The sequence below is a fragment of the Solanum verrucosum genome, unplaced genomic scaffold, assembly GCF_900185275.1.
Source record: "Solanum verrucosum unplaced genomic scaffold, falcon-dt-bn FXZP01000107.1, whole genome shotgun sequence".
NCBI classification, from domain to species: domain Eukaryota; kingdom Viridiplantae; phylum Streptophyta; class Magnoliopsida; order Solanales; family Solanaceae; genus Solanum; species Solanum verrucosum.
Window position 1 is genome coordinate 129,799 of NW_026020273.1, and position 15,396 is coordinate 145,194.

General features: G+C 36.8%; 1 pseudogene; it reads right to left on the reverse strand.

The window, feature by feature from the left end:
* Positions 1–1,870: 1,870 nt before the first annotated feature.
* Positions 1,871–13,715, reverse strand: LOC125833795 (putative receptor-like protein kinase At3g47110; annotated as a pseudogene).
* Positions 13,716–15,396: the final 1,681 nt, after the last annotated feature.

A 15,396-nucleotide genomic window follows, 5' to 3' on the forward strand; every position in this document is an offset into this window, starting at 1 on the left:
GTATATGCATTTTGATTAAAAACCTTCTGTTCTTTCAAGTGATAAACTCCTATAAATGAAAGATTTTATCATCACCTTGGGAAGATGTTTGGCAAATCTGCCATTCAAAATTTGCTTTGTCAATCAAGCATCGTCATATGTGTTGTTTTTATTTTGTTCCAATATTTTTTAACAATACTGGATTTTATGTTAGTTGAATTCTTACTTCACTTTCCTATGGTCAAAAACCACAGAATTATAGATACTCAATACGTCTTCAGGCTTACTTAGCTTGATATACTTTCATCGAAGCGATGAAATCCAACTGAAAACCAATTTCTGTTTTTTATCCTTCGATAGTCCACCTACTTATTGGTGTGATTCTCTTTATTGGCTCAAAAGTGATACAAAGAGAGTAGAGGCCATACTCATTGACCGTCCTGAGTTTTGTTCTTGCGATGTTCTAAATGAGACTTAAAGGTCAGGATTAGCTTCTAATTCTTCTCTAGATGACCAAAGAAAACATTCAGGGAGTAGTTAAAAACCAGCTCTTTCTTTTCCATCCCACCACCTAATTAGGACTATTAACAGTGTTCTCACTAACCTACATACAATAATGGTGGAGATGTTCAATCACTTGACCATGCCTAACTTGTTTGAATTTTTTTTAGGGTTTCCCTATATGCATTTTGAATGTGAATATAAACTTTTTTTTTGGGGGGGGGGGGGGGGGGGGAGGAACTGCTACATATTTCTAGTATTGATCATAATGCTCCAACTATAGGACAAGAATACCTCATGTGTGTCTAGAATCTGGAGGGAAAATCAGAACCTTTTAGGAACATTGTCATCATGACCATTTAATCATGCCTTTATGATCCCCTTAAAAGTCTGACAGGATTTTTCAGATTTATAAGTTCAAAGCTAAAAGTCATAAGTTCAGCCTATGTTTGACGATAATTATTTTATTTTGATGTAATGGAAAATGGGTTATCCCGCAGATGATAAATTCTATTAAATCCTTCCTAAGAAATATAGTGTCTTCTTGTTAGACCCCTGATCTAAGTCACTCAGCTAAATGGCAGCATAGACAAGGTTTTTAAAGCATGGCGACGAACTGTTGACAAAGCTAAGGTGTGCGCAATGGCACCAAGGCCTGATTCCAAAGTGGCATGTGAGGACCAAGGACTTGAGGGCAGGGCATGGTGAGGACATGACAAGATAAAGGATAAAAAATGTCATGTGGGCATGGAATTGATATTCAAATAAAGGACAAGGACAAATGACAAGCAAAGCAAGGAAGCAACACAAAGATCAACAGTATTCTCATTAACCCACCAACATGCACTCGAGCTTACCTACCGATTAATGGTGGAGATGTTCAACCACTTGATCATGCCTAACTTGTTTGAATTTTCTTTTCAGGGGTTTCATAAATGCATTTTGAATGTGGATATAAACTTTTTTTTGGGGCAACTGCTGTATTTTTCAAGTATTGATCATGATGCTCCAACTTTGGGACAAGAATACCTCATCTGTGTCTAGAATCACAACCTTTTAGGAACATTCTCACCATGATCATTTGATCGTGCTTCATGATCCCCTAAAACATCTGATTCTTTACATTCATGAATGAAATGTATTATCTGATGTAGACGTTAAGAACTAATAGCTGATTTTGCTAGACTAAATCCATTAAGTAACAAGAAATCTGAGACTACAGGGATTTCAAGTTTTACATCAAATCCAAAGCTTTCCAAATAGACAGAATGTAAGCATTCTTACCAAGTAGACAAAATTTAAACCTTTTTAGATCAAATCCAATGCTTTCATTTGTAGCTTGTGGCCTCAATCTCCCCTTTGTAGAAATTTTTCTGTTATTAGTGTCAACTTACTGTAAACTTTTGTCAACACCAATCTCAAGTATGCTAACCAAGCATTCCATCTCTTCTTTCTTGATACTGCCCCAGTATTCTTTTCCATTGGTTTCTTTACTAATCTCACCACGAAAAGTGGTTTGTCTAGAATCTCCATAACTCTCTTTGGCAATGCTAGTTGTTTCGACAAAGTGGTGGCGACTAGAGCTTGCTTGGAACAAAGTGTATGTGGGTCTTCTTCCAGTGAATATCTCCAATTTGAGAATCCCAAAACTGTACATATCTCCTAAAATGGAGACCTTACTACCCATGATGTATTCTGCAACAAACAAATTTAGCTTATAAATAAACCACTATTGTTAGAAGAAATTTCATATCACAGTTTCTGTTAACCTAGAAACATTACCTAGAGCTGCATAGCCAATGGTTGCCATACTCCAAGTGAGCTAAACTGAGCTGTGAGATCTTATTCAGGAATGGGTCTCACCAAATCGAAATCACCGAAATGAACTGTGAGATCTTCATCAAGAAGAATGTTTTGTGGTTTTATATCAAAGTGGATCATGGGTATTTGGCACTCATGGTGTAGATAATGAAGTGCAGAGGCCACATATTATGATATTCATTGTCTGAAGTATCATGCTTGAGGGAAGTACATGCTTCTTCTGTGTCTTTTGATAAACACAAGGTCGTAACTGCAGCTCTTGAATCTGAGCAAAAAGCACGGAGTTCCGATTTAATACATCTGCCCTCAAATTTGAAAATATTTCGGTGACAGGAACCTCACCAGCTAGATTGTTAAAAGATAAGTTCAAGTAAAGTAAGGAAGTAAGACTTGCAATGAAGTGAGGAATTGGCCCAGATAGATTAGTTTTGGAAAGATCCAAGGATTGGAGATCCGAAAGATCTTCTTAATTGGGAATGGTCCCTTGGAGGGAGTTTCCCTTCAAATAGATCCCCCAAGGCCAAGCATTTTCCAAGAGATCGTAAATCATCCCCAAAAAAATTTTGTGAGAAAAATCAAGATAAGTAAGATGACTCTAGTTACCAAAGAGTTATAAGATGCATAAATTTTTGTGAGGGATGAGAGAGCAAAAAGTTGTTGTGGTTTAGTTCCTATTAGCGTAGGCCTTATAACCACTATAACAAAAATAACTTTTAGCGACAATAAATAGTTACATAAATAAATAGCACTAAAGTCTAACCGGCATTAGTTAAGTGCCATTAGATTCATTGTCGCTAAAGGCTTTAGGGACATATATAAAGAGTGCTAATTGCTGCTAAAAATACATATTTAGCGAAAATTGAGCTTATCTCTTAGTGTTAGTTGCTATGTTTTAGGACTGCAGCCGTTTATTTATTTACTGTGGTAAATTAGCTTTAGTTTTCCTCAAATAACTTCTTGACCTAGTCTCTAGGAGTTTGTTTATCTTCAGCAGACGTGTTGCTGATTTTTAGGACCATGAAGTTAGTTCTTTATTATAAGTGTAAGTCTTAGGCAGTGAAAAAAGACTGTATTATCAAATAAAGTTATCTCTTCTTTCTTGTTCTTCATTGCTTTGTACTTCTAATCTTTCATTATTCTTAAGTTCTCCTTTGTTCTTTTTCTGGGTTTCCACATTAATTAACTACAATTGGTATCAGAGCTTTTTATTCTTGAGGGACTTATGTGTGTTCATTAATCTATTTTAGTGAATTCCATGGACGGAGAAGCAAGTTCTTCTTCAATGGCACCACCAGCTTTTAATGGAGATAGTTATCAGATCTGGGCAGTCAGAATGCAGACATATCTGGATGTTGTGGATCTCTGGGAAGCTGTAGAAGATGATTACGAGATTGTTCCCTTACCAAACAATCCCACAATCACGCAGATTAAAAATCACAAGGAAAGAAAAACCATGAAATCAAAGGCAAAGGCATGCTTGTATACAGCAGTTTCATCCACCATCTTTACTCGTATTATGTCCCTGAAGTCAGCAAAAGAGGTATGGGATTATCTCAAGACTGACTATGAAGGAGATAAAAAAATTCGAGGGATGCAAGTGCTAAATTTAGTGGGTGAGTTTGAGCTGCAAAGGATGAAGGAAAGTGAAACCATAAAGGAGTATTTTGACCGACTTTTTAATATAGCAAATCGAGTCAGATTGTTGGGTTCCACTTTTAACGATTCAAGATTGTCGAGAAAATCCTTGTAACAATACCTAAAAAAATTTGAGGCTACTGTTACAACCTTAGTAAGGACTTGTCCAAAATTACACTAGCGGAGCTCTTAAGTGCTTTTCAAGCACAAGAGCAACGACGTGTAACGAGACAGGAAGAAGTTGTTGAAGGAGCCCTATTAGTTAAACATCAAGATGATGGAAGAAACAAGAAGGAGCATAACAAGAAGATACAAGGGCAAAATAGTGAGAATGTTGCTAAAAGCAAGAAGGCTAGCTATCCTCCTTGCCGGCATTGTGAAAAAAAAGGTCGCCCTCCTTTCAAATGTTGCAGGAGACCTGATGCAAAATGCAGAAAGTGCAATCAACAGGGTCATTAGGTTGTAATTTGTAAAGCCAAAATTCAGCAGCCTGAAGTTGAAGCTCAAGTTGCTAATCGAGAAGAAGATCACCTTTTTGTTGCAACTTGTTTCAGAAGCCTAGATTCAAGTGAATGTTGGTTAATTGATAGTTGTTTCTCTGACCACATGACATATGATAAGATGTTGTTCAAAGAATTGTAGAACACTGAGACAAAGAAATTTAGAATTGGAAATGGTGCGTGTCTTGCTGTGAAAGCCAAGGGAGCGATTGCCATTACCAGTGGCTCTAGAACTAAGCTTATCGCAAATGTTTTGTATGTTCTAGACGTTGATAGAAACCTTCTCAGTGTTAGTCAATTAATGGAGAATGGATTCAATCTGTTCTTAAAAATACACTTGTGTGATAGAAGATCCCTCAGGCGATGAAATATTAAAGGTCAAAATGGAGGGCAGGTGTTTCCCGCTCAATCTTTTGGAAGAAGAGCAGACAACTTTTCTTAAGACAGACAACTCTATAGAAGTTTGGCATAAAAGAATGGGTCATTTTCACCATCAAGGTATGTTCTTGCAAAGAAAGGAACTTGTGAATGATCTCCCCAGATTGCAGAATCGGTGGATAGATTGCCAAGCTTGTTTACTTGGAAAAATGAATAGGCTGCCCTTTCCCAAAACAATTTGGCGAGCATAAAAAAAGCTTAAGCTCATTCATACAGACCAGTGTGGACCTCATAGAAAACCATCTTTAAATGGTAGTCTTTACTACATTGTATTTATTGATGATCTAATAAGACTGACCTGGATTTTTTTCTTAAAATTCAAGTCTGAGTTAGCTGATGTGTTTTGGAATTTTAAGGAAAAAGTGAAAAATCAAAGTGGCTGCAAAATTCAGACTTCAAGGTCTGATAATGGGAAGGAGTACACTTCAAATCAGTTCAAATTACTCTGTGACAAAGCTGGTATAGAACATCAGCTAACAGTCCCTTATACTCCACGACAAAATGGAGTTAGTGAATGGAAAAACAGAACAATAATGGAGATGACTGGGTGCATGCTACATGAGAAGCATCTACCAAAAAGGTTCTGGGCGGAAGGTGCCAGGACTACTTTTTTTTTGCAAAACAGACTTTCTTCTAGATCTGTAAAGGATAAAAATACCATATGAAGCATGGTATGGTCATAAACCCTCATTGCAATTTCTCAGAATTTCGGGTTGCTTGTGTTTCTCATATATACCACAGGTTAAAAGAGATAAGCTTGACAAGAAGGTAGTTACTGGCATCTTTATACGCTACAGTGTTTTCTCCAAAGCATATAGGGTCTATGAACCTCAAACAGAGAAAATTGTAGTAAGTAGAGATGTCCACTCATTGAGGACCAGCACTAGAACTGGGAGAAGCCTGAAAACAATCCACTAGTTGACAGTCTATTAGATCCAAAAGATCTAGTAGATGATCCTCTTGTTAGAGGCACGCGGTGGATCTCTAATATCTATCAGAGATGCAATACTGCAATTTGTGAGGCCACAAGCTATGAGGAAGCAGAAGGGGATGACAAATGGGTGGCAGCAATGAAGGAGGAGATGATGATGATAAAAAAAAAAATCAGACTTGGGTGGCAACAAGATTATTGGTGTAAAATGGGTCTTCAGGACAAAGCTAAATGTTGATGGTTCCATTAACAAACTCAAAGTGAGGCTTGTAGTGAAAGGTTACGCTCAGATCTTTGGAGTAAACTACTCAGAAACTTTCGCACCAGTTGCTCGACTTGACACAATCAGATTGCTACTAGCCATTGCAGCGAAAAAAGGTTGGAGAGTTTACCAACTTGATGTTAAGTCAGCCTTTCTCAATGGTCTTCTCCAGGAGTAGATTTATGTTGAGCAACCAGATGGCTTTGTTGTCAAGGGGCAAGAAAATAAGGTTTATTTGCTAAAGAAAGCCCTCTATGGTTTAAAGCAAGCACCAAGAGCTTGGTATAGCAAAATTGACGATCATTTACTCAGTTTAGGCTTCAAGAAGAGCCTATCTGAGTCTACACTTTATATTAAGTGTTCCGGAGCATACATACTTATTATTTCTTTGTATGTTGACAATCTCTTTGTCACAAGACGTAAGGTTTGCCTAATTGAGGACTTCAAGTTGGAAATGATGAAGGTCTTTGAAATGACAGACCTTGGACTGATGGCGTACTTCCTTGGAGTGGAGATCAAACAAAATGAAGACAATGTGTTCATTTGTCAGAAAAAATATTCTCAATAAATCCTAAAAAAGTTTCATATGGAAGACTGCAAAGTTATGAGTATTCCAATGAACCAAAAGGAAATTTTTTCCAAAGATAATGGAACTGAAAAGGTGGATGAGGCATATTATAGAAGTCTTATTGGCTGCTTGATGTATTTGACTGAAACTAGGCCTGATATTCTGTATGCAGTGAGTTTTTGTCTCGGTTCATGCACTGTGCAAGTGATTTACACTTGAGAGCAGCTAAAAGAATTGTTAGATACATCAAGGGAACTATCAACTGTGGTTTTAAGTTTCACAAAAGTCAGAAGTTTGGACTTAACGGATTCTCTGATAGTGATTAGGGTGGTGCACCTAATATGAAGAGTACTTCAGGTTTCTATTGCAATCTTGGGTCAGGAGCTTTCTCTTGGTATTCCAAGAAATAAGATATAGTAGCACAATCAACAGCCGAGGCAGAATTTATTGCTGCAACAGCAGTTGTGAATCAAGCACTATGGTAGTGGAAAATTATGTGTGATCTAAATATGGAGCAAAAAGAAGGGACTGAAGTTTTTATTGATAACCAAGCTGCAATTTCTATTGCTAATAATCCAGTTTTTCATGCAAAATGAAGCATTTCAATATTAAGTTGTTTTTCTTAAGATACGTTCAGAAACATGGAGAAGTGAAGCTTCTGTACTGCAAAAGTGATAAGCAGGTTGCTGACATTTTCACCAAGCCCCTTTCCCTCGGCAAGCTTGAGTTTTTCAGAGAAAAACTAGGAATCAGCAGTTCCTAAACCAAGGAGGAGTGTTGGTTTCTATCTTTTAAGACTGCAGCCTTTTATTTATTTACTGTAGTAAATTATCTTTAGTTTTCCTCAAATAACTTCTTGACCTAGTCTCTAGGAGTTTGTTTTTCTTCGGTAGATGTGTTGCTAACTTTTAGGGCAATGAAGTTAGTTCTTTATTATAAGTGTAAGTCTTAGGCAGTTAAAAAAGATTGTATTATCAAATAAACTTATCTCTTCTTTCTTGTTCTTTATTGCTTTATAGTTCTAATATTTCATTATTCTTAAGTTCTCATTTGTTCTTTTTCTGGGTTTCCACATTAATTAACTACATTTAGATTGCCCCTTGAACTTATCTCGGAAAGTCAATTACACGCTTAAACTATCATGAGAACCTATTACACACCTTTACTGTTTAAGAGTGAATTGATTTACCCACTAAAGTTGTCGTGGAAAAAAAATAAAAAATAAATTAAAAAGATGCGGGTCAGATTTAAAAATTACAGTAAAAAACAATTAAAAAAATCCTCCTTCCTGACCATCTCATATCTCTTCTTCCCCACACCCCACCCTCTTCTTCTTCATACCCCCTCAGTTATCCTCTTCATCTTCACAACCCACCCATTAAAAAATCAAAATTGTTACTTGTTGAATAAAAGAAAAAGAGAGAAAGAGAGATAATTGTTGAGGAATGAAACATAATGAGCACTTTAACACGATTTTTCTTTAGAATTCTGACAAATTTAAAAAATCGAGAAATCTTCCTTACTGACATGACCACAAAGCGAACTAGTTTTTTTAATCGGGAATAATATAGAAAAACAAGCACTGCAACACGATTCGATTTGACTTTTAAAACAAAGAATAAATAATTGATAGTGAAGGTGGCCGGCCATGATTTTTCCGGTAAGATGAGAGATGAAGTGGGTGAGATTTAGTGATGAAAAAGATTAGACATTTTTAGTAATTAATTAGGAATTAATTAGTGTAAAATATAGTTAACAAAAGTAAAGTTAATTAATAAAGAAAAATAAATAAAAATAATAGAAAAAATTATAATTTCTGACATGGGTGACATGACAGCTAGTGTAACACACCACATACTATGAGAGTGGTGTTACATGTTTCAGGGTGGTATTAAATTCATTTTTAAGTAGTAAAGGTGTGTAATAGGTCGTAATGATAGTTTAAGTTTGTAACTGATCTTTCGAGACAAGTTCTAGAGGAAATCTATGTCTTTTCGCATTAATTGTCGCTAAAGAGCATTTTTGATGTAGTGAACTGACTAGAAAGGTTGACTATTGAATGAACTAATGTACCTACAAACTGGCTGTCTCCAAAATGGAACTTCTTTTGTAGACTGCTGGCAGTTGGTAAGAGAAATCAAAAAGTCAAGGTCATCATGCTTACCGTATCCAAGTTGGTTACTCCAAACGTTGAGCCACAAGAAATTCCGCAAGTTACCAAAACCCTTGGGTATATTTCAAGTGAAATTGTTTACAGGAAAATCAAGCTCTAGCAATTTTGAAGCATTGGCCAAAGAGGACAGTATGGAACCAATGAATTGACATTTCGCCAAGTAAAGTATTTGGATATCAGGGAAGTAGTTGCCTAAACTAGATATGAGATTACCAGGGATGAAAAATTGTACAATGGAGGAGGGAACTCCCAGGATAAGGTATTTACTGACAATCCAAGAAGCCTCAACTTGGTCAATCGAGCTAAAGAAGATGGCACTTATCCCTCTAGATTGTTGTACGATAAATACAACTCTTCGAAAGATGTAAGATTTCCAATAGAACATGGAAAATGTCCTGTCAAGTTGTTATTTCTGAGATACAATTTCACTAACTTTATTAAAGATACAACTTGGTTAGGAATTTCCCCCAAAAGAGTGTTTCCCCAAACACATAGATTCGAATACCCAACCAAAGTATACAAGAATCTACTGAAAACTAACTTCAAATCTCATGAAACTAACTCAAGAATTTCTACAGAACTCAACAATCAAGAACCCAATAGAAACTTCAACATACACAATCGTACTACCAAAATTTGCACAAGTCGTGTACTGAGCCTCGACAACACCATAACCCACTCGTAGATTTATCTTGGACCAGATATCTTGATTTGGGCCTAGATTTTGTTCTCTTTGCAGGGTAAACAATAGAAATCCATTAGTGTATTATGATGCTTATCGTGACCAACGACACTAACCTATGGTTCGAGTGTCTACGATCGTCGATAGTATAGTAACACAACTAAAGGTCGGGGTCGTGTCCCAAGGGAGTGGTTTTGAGAATTAATAGAAAAATAAAATTTAGCTCAAATTAGTCGTAGCTAAAGAGATTTACGAACAAAAACATAGTAAATTAAAGAGGGTGACACAAAAGTGTTAAATATCAATTGGGGATTTTGTCACAAGTAGTAAAAGCAGCCTAAAATTAACAAGAAACTCAAGTGTGGGGAAATGTTCTTGGGGGTGACCGCAATACAAGCTAAGATAAATCATTGGGTACGTGCTTTCGATAGGAAATTTGCAAGATAATAGTGACTAGGCTAAGCTTTAGATGGAAATAAGTTCCCTCTCAGGCAACTTACCCCGTTTCAAATGGGTTCCTCTCGAACACCCATTTTTTGCATGAAGACCAGCCTACGCATTACCCCACTTACTCTCTCGAGCTTAGTGTTAGGATATGGGACTAGGGCTCACCCTCTCGGGTTGAACTTCATGTCGACCCACTCCTTAGGCCATCAGTCTAGTGGTCTTGGTTTCGCGACCTCCCTCTTGGGCAAGCCGAAAAAACATGGGTGGTTTTGTATTTGCAACTACAAACCCATTAAATTAAACCACAACCACTAGGTGAAATAACCATTAAAATACATCTAACCTATCAGCAGGCAAGACCCAACAACAATATCAACACATATTTGCAAAATCACACCCCAAGAATCGGGGTTTTTAGCCACACATCAAGAAATAACAAAATACACCTAAAATGATACTAAAATCAAATGGGTATAAAAAATTAAACCTTGATTTAAGCAAAGGAAGAATAATGGAGAAGAACCACTTCCAACTTGGGGAAGATTAAATCCTTCTCTCTTCAAGTCTCCCACAAAACCCTCTCCAAACTTGAGAGAAAATACCTAAAAATGTACTATTCTATTATGAAAATTATAATAATGGTTCGGAAATCCTAAAAACAATAAAGAGTTTAGTATTTATAGCCATCAGAAATTAGTGTAGGCGGATAGTTCGGCGAGGATAGTCGAGTCCGCTGAATGACCCGGCGACTCGCCCTTCTTCTGTCTTATCGCCGTTTAGTGCTTGCCTTCAGCATTTACACGTTCTGGACCATTGGGTGGTATAGTACTGCTTCGCGAAACTATTTGGCGAAGCACCGACTGCTCCTTTCATCGCCTTTTTGATCCTCTTCCTTCAGCGCTTCACATACTGGAACAAAGGGCGGATTCTGTCCTTTCGGCGAATCGCCAAAGGTGCTTGGTGATGCTCAGGCTTCAGCTTCTTCGTTCTTTTCAGCCTTTTTGTTTTTTTTTTGCGCCTAAGTGTCCATGTTTCCACTAAAACTTCAAATACCTGAAACTTAATAGTTTTCATTAGATATTGAGACAAAATAAGCATTCGAGGACACTATTTCTATCAAGATAAAGCCCTAAATGAGTCCAATTTGTGGACTCATCAACACCCCCAACTTAAACTTTTGCTTGTCCTCAAGCAAACTTAAGTTCAACCATTCAAAAAGGGTGTCTCAAACAGTGCTACACAAGACTCAATCATGAATGTACACAATAAGACTCAATTTAGTTATGCAAGGATCAATTGTGTACTCAAAGATTCAGGTTGTGACACACCATTACCAAAGATTCTCATGCTCGCAATACTTGCTACTTGTACAAGTTGAAGCTCAACAAAAAGTATCTAAATGCCCTCACATGAAAAATGATTCCATATTCACACAAAGAGGTTAAACAATTCAAGATCAGGAATCAGATGCAACGCTCACACTCAAAAAAGAGGAACACAATGCATATTTTCACCCATAAGTTTGCCCTTATTTTCCAATCAACTTTTGATTCGGCTTACTAAAGATCAAAAAGGTCTTTCTAAGGCTCGTAGTGGGGCTGAGTGCAAAGGTATGGTCATTTAGGCTCAGTGACTTTTTCCTCGTGAGTTGTGGTATTCTCAAGGCATTCCCTTCTTTTCCTTTATCAATTCTTTTTCTGGTGCTTCTAAGTTACCTTTTTATTCACCTTTATGGATTGCTTGGAAACCCAATTTTCTTCGTACTTTATTCCATACACACACACACACACACACACACACATATATATATATATATTGTATTTTTACTTTGATGAAGGGTTTCCATCGTTATGCAACACCATAGGTGAGGGGGGACTTTTCTTGCACTTCTTGACTTCTCCTTTTTCTTTTCACCACACCCCCAACTTAGGCTTAAGTTGGCTATTCGCTAAACTACAACTCAAAAGGATTGTAGGTAGTGGGTCAAGTAAGGTCTAGGATTCATCAAGGTTCTTCCAAAGAAAGGTAAGGCTCAAAGGGTGTTCAAAAGAGTTATACACGCTCACGGGTAGGCCATAAAAGAGATATATGTCAAATTTGGCTCACACTCTTTAAAGTTGCCTAAGGTTATTTCAAGAGGACACCTATCTAAATCAATCAGACTAACAGGGCAAATTCTAGGTTTATTCATGCAAGTTTCAAAGCAACCTAATCACACGAGGCATCAACACTTAAGTCAAACAAGACTACACACTTTCACTAGTGTGCAACAGTCATTACAAGAGAATCAATTTGATAAATGGCTAATCAGAGAGAGATGCAAAGAGTTCACATATTGTCTATGCAAATTTATTTGGCTTCATCGTAGCCGTACATTCATGTTCGTTCAATTGAGAGCACTATTCAAGTCATCGGTATTGATTGAAATCGAAACTCAATTTTTTGCAAAAGAATAGCCACATTCTACTCACGAAGGGTGGCAAAAATGTGTGAAAAATTCAAAAAAAATTGGAATGGTCAAAATCATTTGCAATTAAAACAAAAGAGAGCAATGAGCACAATCATCCGCAAAAAGTAGTTTTAGAAACAATTAAAAACAGATAACCCAAATATACCACAAAACACAAGTATTCAAAACAAGCAAAACAAGGTGGGCCTCACCCCACCACAAATAAGAGTGTTTGTCCTCAAATGCGAATAATGACAATACCCAGAGTTTAAGAAAGATAAGATATAGAAAGAGGTAGAGAAGGGTCCTGTCTATGTAGTCTCTCTATCTGCCGGGGTATTCGATGCATTTCCCTGAAGTAAAACCATGGTCCCCAGAGTATTGTTGTTTTAGTCCTCATTGTTTGCCTTTGTCGTGGCCTCTGCAGTATAGTAACCCAAATAAAGGTTGGGGTTGTGTCCTAAGGGAGTGGTTTTGAGAATTGATAGAAAAATAAAATTTAGCACAAATTAGTCCTAGCTAAAGAGATTTATGAACAAAAACATATTACATTAAAGGGGGTGACACAAAATTGGGGGTTTTGTCACAAGTAGTAAAAACAACCAAAAAATAACAAGAAACTCAAGTATGGGGAAATGTTCTTGGGGTGTGACCGCAATACAATTTGAGATAAATCGTTGGGTACATGCTTTCGATAGGAAATTTGCAAGATAATAGTGACTAGTCTAAGCTTTAGATGGAAATAAGTTCCCTCTCGTGCAACTTACCCCATTTCAAATGGGTTCCTCTCAGACATCCATTTGCCGGATGAAGATCATCTTACGCCTTACTCCACTCACTCTCTTGAGCTGAGTGTTAGGTTATGGGACTAGGGCTCACCCTCTCGGGTTGAACCTCATGTCGACCCACTCATTAGGCCATCAATCTAGTGGTCTTGGTTTCACGACCTCCCTCTCGGTCAAGCCGAAAACACATGGGTGGTTTTGTATTTGCAACTACAAACCCATTAAATTAAACCACAACCACTAGGTGAAATCACCATTAAAATACATCTAACCTATCAGCAAGCAAGACCCACCAACAATACCAACACATATTTGTTAAATCAAACCCCAAGAATGGGGTTTTTAGCCACACATCAAGAAATAACAAAATACACCTAAACTGGTACTAAAATCAAATGGGTATAAGAAATTAAATACGCCTTTTTGATCCTCTTTCCTTATGGTCTTCTCATACTGCAACAAAGGGCGGAGTATGTCCTTTCGGCGAATAGCCAAAGGTTCTTGGCGATGCTAAGGGTTCAGTTTCTTCTTTCTTTTCAGCCATTTTGCTCCTAAGTGTCTATGCTTCCACTAAAACTTCAAATACCTGAAACTTTAGAGTTTTCATCAGATATTGAGACAAAATAAGCATTCGAGAAAAGTATTTCTATCAAAATAAAGCCCTAAATGAGTCCAATTTGTGGACTCATCATATAACCCGAAAAAGGGCCAAAAATATATTTTTATCTTTAAGCCTTACTGACATATTTTTATCGCATAGTATACTAGAGGTGAACCCTCATTTTACCCACCTCATTCCGATACGGTGTGTGACATCATCATCAATCAACTAGTCTCCTTAAATTATAGGCTGAAGATATTTTAAATCTTGAGTATGACTAGTGCATCAATCTTCATTTTCATTTCCACATCACGAGTTATCACTGAACTTACACTCCATTTACAATCAATTCTATGCAATTTAATTCAGAATATCTAATAGAAACATCAAACCATAAAACAAGAATACTAAAATAACTAGGTAAGAGGAACAAAATATCAAAACAAGAACGATAGAACCTGGATGTAATGGAGGGCCGTCCAGATGATAAGGAATGATCAGACGATGTAAAAACCATCGAAGCTCATCAAGCGGGTCGATCGAAAGAACTAGGTCACCCCAAAATTAATCATCAAAAAGGCATTCATTTTACTGTACATGTTGCTTCGCAGATGCAAAACACTCACACACAAAGCAATAGAAGAGGAAAGAGACAGATCGAAAGCAGTAAAGGGGCTATCTACGATGATTGACTCCAACCAATAAGTAGAAGAAGAGGAGGGATAGAGATAAAGAGAGGGAGGCGGGAGAGATAGAGAGAAAGAGAGAGATGGGGATATAGGGAGAGAAATAAATAGAAGAAGGAGCCCTTATTAAGTAAAATTCACTTTATTGTCGTACATTCTAATTTACTGCCCTCTTATCTCTACGTATGTAAATTCATTCATTATTAAGATATTAATAAATAATGATCATTCAAATTACAATATATGTTTTGGGTAGATGGATATAGACCATGTTGTGGTATTAATTGCAATTCCTTATTTATTTTTAGAGTTATGAAGAGAAATAATCTATGAAGAGATAATATATACAATTGGCTGATCTGATAAGAATATTTATATGTAATAGTGATATTTAATAGAATATTGACGTCAGTGTATACAAAATGTTATAGGGTGAAAATCGTTTTCACCCCCCAACTTTGCTTTAACAATCAAACTCACCCCTCAACTTTTAACAATAATCAAACTCCCCGGCAACACCATCAGGGATGAATATAAGGGATTCAGGACGAGTTTTTCACCAAATACACAATAATACACAATCGTAATACAAGTCCTGTACTCAACCCCGACAACACCATAACCCAATCAAAGATTTATCTTGGGCCAATTATCTTGATTTGGGCCTAGATTGTGTTCTCTTTTTAGGGTAAAGAACATAAATATGTTAGTTTATTACCTAATTACTTATTTTCCCTTTAGTTTTCATTATTATGAATCCTATCATAAATTGAACCTCAGATATATGTATCATTAAGTGTGTCCAATTAAGAGATATAGTTGAAAGACATTAATTAAGAAGGAAATCAATTTTAGATCCACAAACTTTGAATCCATTAATTTGTGAAGTAAAAAAGACATTACACACAAGATTTACATCAACTCTGTGAGGCACAAAG